Raw genomic sequence first — 6,000 nt, 5'->3', positions numbered from 1 at the left:
TTCAATTTTTGCACTTTGTAGTTGTGCTGTAGTTGCCGTGGTTTGCATACATTTATCACGTGGATATTTCACAGTTTAGATTCTACATACGGTTAATAGATTTAGCTGGTTCAGATAAAGGCCAACTATGTAGAACGTACCTTTGACACGCGTGATGTCTCTATTTCGATTCCTTGACTAAACTTTTCACTTTGTCAAATTTAATTTTTGCCCTAAGATCTAATTTTTTCTCTTTATTAAGATTTGCAATTATCCAACAATATAATTGTTATCGTGTTTTAGACCAAGAGAAAATAGAGACATAGAGTCCATGAAATGTACACGGTACGGGTGAATTAATAGCTACCCACTAGCGAATATTACATCGCGTAGGTTCCGATTGGCAGGAATCAAGCCAACCAAGACGCGTCGGATCCAATGACTAAAATATACGGGTATTTCCTTTGTGTAACGGCTCTCGGTGCAGCTTTTACGTGGACGACATCTCGGTCCTTGGGGCATTTCTTACAACGCAAGGGCCCCACTTCTGTAGCCATCGTCGAATGTTAGTCGCTATAGAATAACTACAATAGGACCGAGAAAGCTTAGAAAGCCCACAGAGTCCACGAAACAAACTGGAAAGTGAGTTTGTAACAGTCAATGACTTGGTGTCGCCGCCGTTCGTGATGCTGTTACTGCTGCTGTTGGCTGATTTGGAACCAAAACCACACAAAAAGGTCTCCTACAATTTTCTGACAGCTTGAGAGGCCTCCACTATGCCACTGCACCATACGCTGTATAGCGCCATAAAAGAGATAGATTGCCCGCCAATCAACTTGCGCCTTCGCCAAAAACCGTCGTCGTTCCCGCCATCAGCACGGCAGCGTATCGGTTCTCCGATTCACTCTCGACGTAATGTCGTTCCTGTGATCGCGGCGATTGATTTTTTATAACGCTCAGCTCGTTTCCTTTCTGTTACCGCTAAATATTATCGCTGTATTTATTGAGCCCATAACGAAAAAGCACAAGATACGGAAAGCGTCGTCTCTTTAGATAACACGTCACTTATCTAGTCGCGTTATCAAACAGCTGATGGCGTTGTTATTGGTCGCCTGATAAATTTGTTGGTGTTGTTATAATTGTTTTTATTTGTTCGTCCATAACAGCTGTTATCATTATTATGCTGATGATTTATTATGCGGGAAGATGAGCCGACATCTGATTCACACAGTTCATAGGGTAATGAACAGTAGAATCTGGATAGTGCACAAAGATTTATTACCTGGACGAGATAATTAGAAGGTAGTTATTATATCAATGAAAAGTAACAAGTAGCTTGCAAATGACGTAGATGCAGGAAGGGGCCTCAACAATCGTTGACTGCCGCGCTACTGTAGAAACAAGTATCGCCAGTGCTCGAACGTATCTGGAATCGATACAAATGATAATGGTCCTATTCGAGCTGGTCCTTTTAACATACTCAAACTTCGAACTTTTAGCGCATCCAACGTACGTTCGGCTTGGTAATAATGATCATACGATAATGATATAATAAGAAGCAAACGATAGAGGAAACCTACGCTGACTCGAATCCTCATCTGATCCTAATAAACGACGTCCTTTGTACGTGTGCGACCCAAGCTAGGCTAAATAACTTTCATGTCCTTTTTAATTTACCGAGTTGTTAAGGTTCACACCACATTTTTTCCATATAGCCGCAACGAGCAAGGTGTCAATTACTAGATTTTAACAGATTCAACTTACTGCCTACTACTTACGTCCAGAAAAGGTTCCCGATTGTCTTGGAAGCTGCGTTAGCTCATTGTGCCTACGTACCTTACGTATTACGACGCTTACTCGCCACAGACGCTGAGAGGTACAAGAAAACGCTTGACGCTAAGGACAGCAAAACCTAACATCTGCGCTTCCATTGATAAACAAATAAAAATAGTCTTAGAAACTAATGTTACAACAGTACCTTCTTGTCCGTATTTCTAGAAAGGGACAGACCTATTTCAATAACGCATTTCTGCTTGATGACCGCTTACGGACAAACAGCTTCGTATGTTGAAGACGTTATCGAGTCAGAGAGGCGTTGAAGAGTCACCAGCCATCCGAAAAAACTGAACGGGTCTGACTAATTATTTAGAATATTCCGTTGTGTAATGTAAACATTATTTACTCGATCTGATCTGATCTGATCTGATAGCTTTCGATCTATCGTACGCATGGCTATCATTTACCATCAACTAATTCAATGACGGCTTCAATCTATTCATATTTCAATGCACATAGGACATGTGTATGTATCCAATTCCAAAGGCTTTTAAGTTCACATATTAAAAGTTCGAGCGAGACTTTCTCCTCGGCTCGAATATACGGAACTGTACTGTTGGTTGGATTCTACAAGGTCCTCTAACTGTTAATAGGATACGGGCAGAGGTCAGCTACTATGTAATATCGGAATGAACCCAAAGAAAGAAGGATCCTTTTTGCCCGATACCGATTATTGCGATACCAATTTATATGCGGTCTCCGTGAAGTAATACAAGGAAAATTCTTATGTCAAATCTTCAGTAGAGTTTAGGTTTCCAGCGCTCAAAAAAAAAATCTAGCAAAATTCATTTTAAATTTCGGATTCTTAATACGGAAATATTGCCGTATGACCATTTTGACATAGGGAATATCTGTCACCAGTTGAGTCATTTGGATACGTTATAAACAGTGCGTCCTTTAAGCTTTTTGGCCATTTTTAGCCTTCAAATTTTGGGAATTTAGGTACGATTTCAGCCTAAAGTTCAACTGTATAAATAATTTATATTTAGCATATTTGAACGACACGTTAGCGAGATTAAACCTGCCAATATGGCGTAGCACACGGTTACTATTAAACAGTTATCTATGGATTAAAGAAGGAATATTCTAAAGATGACTAGTGAAAGGTTAACTTCCAAACTGAACCTGTGACCGTTACGAATGGTACAGTTTTAACTTCAACATATATATATATAGGGAAACATCCAAGTTAAGTTTACACAAAATGGGGCCAAAATTAGATGACTATTAAGCTGTCAACAGATTTCTGCCCCTTGTTGGCCCTATATATGTATTGGGAAAAGTATAAAGTGGACAATTGCAAAAACAATACGACATCAGCCCCAGTTGAGAATATGTCGAAGTTATTTCGTTTTCGTTCGAGTCCTACGTTACAACGGGCACAAAGTTGGATCCTAAGAAAAATTAATCGATAATGTTCTTTTTTTTTTTTTTTGTCGAGAACGGTCGCGCATTTTTGCGTTTTATTAATTTTTGACTCGCAATAATAAATATTTATATCAAATACTTCAGGTTAAAATTAGCTTCACCTTGAGATAAAGGTATAGCTGCAAAGGCGCTTAAGTCACTTCATGGGGTAATAAGCACAGAGAAATGGGACGCGTGCAATGGTTCATAAGATGACTAGAATATAGTGATGAAATGCTGAGTAATAATTAAACAGTTCAAGAGAGATAACTAAAGCTATATTATCAAATTGGTCACACAACGAAACAACGGAAGGGCAAAACGCAGAGGGCTGGCTTCCTGCAAGCGATGGATGAACTGCCGCTGAAAAAATTACAATGGCAAACTATAAATAACTGCATGGGTTTGGAATCGTTGTTCTACCCGAATAGGTCGTAACTCGCTTTAGATCAAATTGAGAAAAACTAGCAGACTTCTATTGTGTAGCCCTCAGAGTACGTGTTCATCACGAATCCTGCTGATGCAAATCATGATTGAGTATATGCTTTAAAATATTTAATACGCAGAAATTTGTAAAGTGCTAGGGATTAGCCCAAGAACTAGACAATGAACAAAGTGGACATTTTTGCCATAAAAAATATATACTTTATTGGTAGTTTCTTAGTTTTTACGGCGGCTTTCAAGACGCTCCATTAATAAGAGACAAAAGTAAACCCAGAAAGTGTACTCCATTTTGAAAGGTCGATAAATTGCGGTGTCGGAATGTCCAGCTTCACTATTTTGGCCGTGGTTATCATTGCATTTGTCAAGGTTTATCTTGAAGCATTCACAAGCAAATAGTACTATTACTGGCTTTCCTTTTTAGCTTAGCTGGTCTGAAGATTTTTTTTTTTTTTTTATTACTGTTAGTATTAATATTGCGAAATGTATGTAATTATAGAAAAATTGCATAACCTACAAGGGCCAGCCTGGGCCTTTTCTTAATCGTAAAAAGGAAATCTAAGCGCTGATTATATATATGTTAGACAAATCGTGCACGGCTTGCCACAAATTGAAGTTATCATAATAATCGATAATAAATTTACTGTCAATATTGTCGGGTCTCCCCTTTAAACCATATACTTAGCATTTACGTTAAGTTATATTTTAGGACAATATAAAGTATGAGTATACATTCGAATTTGTCGAATAAATCCAATAATAGCATACTCATTACTAACTTTCCAAGATTTTCTAGATTGTCCCCGTTGTGAGCCTCGTTTTGTGTGGCCTATAGAATGTTTAGCTTTGAAACTTTGCAAACGATCAAACATAGAATTTTACGAGTTCTACGTAATCAAACAAGGCTTCCTATCTAGCAGAAGTATTCACACCTACGGTTATGCAGAATGCGCCAATAGTTTAAAGCTAATACGAACACCTATTTTTAGCCATTAAACCACTTCCGGCACTAAATCTGGTGCTACTTTTCAAATATTTTGTTTTAACAAATCAACGCTGAAACCCATAGTCTACAGAACTGCCTCCAACGAATGTCTGTGGTACAAACCAAACGTACACAGACACATCTTCTTGCATGTTAAAAGAAGCCTGAATAGTTCAATATAAATCAGGTCAAAATTAACGACGATAAAAAGGACAATCACACATCTACCGAATGATATGTCAGGAACTAGACCAACTAGAGTAGAAAAAATTCAGTTACGTACTGCACATCGTGAGAAAGCCTAACTCGGACTGTGTACACAGACGCAGTAAAGCTTCGAGACGATCTTGCCGTAAGCAAATGGGCCATAATAATGCTCAAAATATATAAGTACACCGAGACACACATGCACAGAACTGCCATCGCCTGTGGGCCGTCACTGGCCCAGTTGACCAGTTTTCGTTACCGTTGGCGCCATGGCTGGTCCCCTCGTAAACGTGGCTGATTCCTGTGTTTGGATACCATCAATGTCATCCCTCATTCGAACCATCACTCGTATTTCTGCTGCTGTTCTTAGTGTATGGGGCAGAAGTCGACATTATTGTTTCAGTAGCAACCCACATAGCTAGACCTCCTTCGCGAGTGGTGCGCCCCAAGGCTCACAAGTATGGTTACTTCATTTACGATGACAATGCTTGACAAAGAACAACGCGAACGGCATAGCAGTGAAACAGCTGTACCATCACAATTAATTTATTACCGTACATCATTAAAAATTGTAGGTGGACTCGATCTGGGGGTGAATCTGCGTCAACGCTGATAGAGTTGTCACTGTCATACCATGTCAGTATCATCATTGTAGTTTTACCCCTGTGATCACCATTTTTATTCTATTTTTGCCAAAAAGCCATCTCTTCTCTTCTAGACTTAGGGATTACCCTTATTAGTTCTACGATTAATTTTACATATGATAGTTAGGGTTAAACGACATAATAGACGACTTAGCACGATAAAGCTAAACCCAGAAAAGTGTTGGCATCTTAGTCGGTGCGCTGTATGTATCCGGTAGCAGGATACATGCAGATCCAATTCGTGAAAAGCATGGACTGTCAGGAATTGAACACACATGAATATATGCATTCGTACTTATTACTGTTATCTCTACAGGGAGTTGCGACGACGCCATCGTTGGCTGTGACCATATCAGCCCTAACAATGTGGGTCTATCTGGCTAACACGGCAAATGGGCTACCCAGCTGACTGATAGGGTAACAAATTGACTACCGACTACTGATGAATGCCAACCAGAAATTGCTAAACAAGAAATGCCGTTTTACTCGCTACCAGGCGAG

This window comes from Varroa destructor, unplaced genomic scaffold, assembly GCF_002443255.2.
Source record: "Varroa destructor unplaced genomic scaffold, Vdes_3.0 BEIS01000004.1, whole genome shotgun sequence".
NCBI classification, from domain to species: Eukaryota; Metazoa; Arthropoda; class Arachnida; order Mesostigmata; family Varroidae; genus Varroa; species Varroa destructor.
The sequence above is the reverse complement of the archived record's forward strand: the minus strand, read 5'-3'. Positions refer to the sequence as shown.